Here is a 1,744-nt window from a genome sequence, read left to right as displayed (position 1 = left end):
TGCACAAGCAATGTACTTTTCTGAATCAGTAGGCCTACATGTGCGAGCACAAATGTGCTATTAATTTAGTAGTATAGTAGTAACACGGTGTTTCGTTTCTTGAACGAATCAAGTGAGCCAGTGATTCAACGGCCCATTCAGATGGACACTTTCCCTGCGTCCCAATGTGCATATATCCAGCCTGTCTGCCCTAAATGTGACCCTGGAGCACAAAACCAGTCTTAAGTCGCTGGGGTATATTTGTAGCAATAGCCAAAAAACATTGTATGGGTCAAAATGATAAATTTTTCTATATAAGTCTGTTTAACAAGGTATATGCTTGAGATGCAAAATTCATGAGAACCAATGTCCGCTTGAGCAAGGCACTTACCCAGGAAACCCAGGATACCCAAGATGAGGATTTCCCAATTCAAAGTGACTTTGAATAGTGAAGCATGTGCTAAATAGCAATAATGTAATGTAATGTCCTGTTGATCACCTGCCTAGAAACCAAAGCAGTTTCCTGTTCTTTCGAGCAGCTTGGCTCGAAGCCTTTCACAGGCCAGTGGTCTCTTGAATTTCTTTGTTCTTTTGTGCTTCCTCCTCTGTGTTATCTGCCGCTACAGATTACAGTGTAACACACTGAAAGAATATAGTTTAATTTGACTCCCTTTGAAAAATTCCCTGTAGCTCTCGATGTGGCAGGTCGCATAAATGCGTTCTGCAAGTTTTATTCACAAGGTGACAGATGAGGTTGGTTGTTGATTTACTGTGATGATCTCTCTCTCTCTCTCTCTCTCTCTCTCTCTCTCTCTCTCACACACACCCTCTCCTTTTCTCTCTTCAGTCTTGATTGTGCCTCATCTGTTGTATCGATTAGATGAATAGATTGTCTGATAGCCTGGCTGGCTCAGGTGACAGAAAAAATCACTGAGGCCACATTTCAGGACTATTAGATAAGATTTCTTATAACATTGTTATGTCAAAATATACCTAAATCAATGCGAGATAGAGGGTATTTTTTGTAACTGGATCAAATGTAGCATTAGATGTGATACAGCATTATAGACATTATGGTTGCATTTAAATCAGTCTAAGGTCATTATGCAGATACATTATTAAAACGACTCTCCATTGCTGATTTGAGGACCTGTTGAAAATAATAGGTGGTAAATCAAAACAAATCCTAGTCTCAGCCTTAGATGGCATACCCACATTTGATGCATATAGCACACAAATCTGATTGGTTGGCATATAGGTAATTTCAGTCCATGGACACAAAAGTTTGCTTATGAAGTACCGGGTTGATACATTGAGCACTTCTGAGGGTGAAATAATTACTGGATTTTCCATATTTGTGGCATAAAATCCTTGAAAGGACATTCAGATTTTTTGTTTAAAGGCACTGTGTAATAGGTAAGATAAGAAATTTCCTCACAATCTAAAGACATGCAGGGACAGGTGAATTGGAAACACTCAGTTGCCTCTAGGTGTGAGTGTGACTGTGTATATTAGACCTGTGATGGACTGGCCATCCTTCCAGTGTTTTCCTGCCTACAGCAGGAGACTCTGGAATGGGTTCCAGCATCCCTGTGGTTTGGAAAATGGATGGATGGAGCTGTAAAGTGTTGGGTCTGAGTCCACCTTGTTGAGTTAGAGTTAGAGTCTTTAACCAACTAAGTTTGAGTGGGAGACATTTATTAATGTCTTTTTATCATAACATATATATATATATATATATATATATATATATATATATTGTCTT

The sequence above is a fragment of the Sinocyclocheilus anshuiensis genome, unplaced genomic scaffold (assembly GCF_001515605.1).
Source record: "Sinocyclocheilus anshuiensis isolate Anshui unplaced genomic scaffold, SAMN03320099.WGS_v1.1 scaffold860, whole genome shotgun sequence".
NCBI classification, from domain to species: Eukaryota; Metazoa; Chordata; class Actinopteri; order Cypriniformes; family Cyprinidae; genus Sinocyclocheilus; species Sinocyclocheilus anshuiensis.
Note: the sequence above shows the minus strand (reverse complement) of the source record.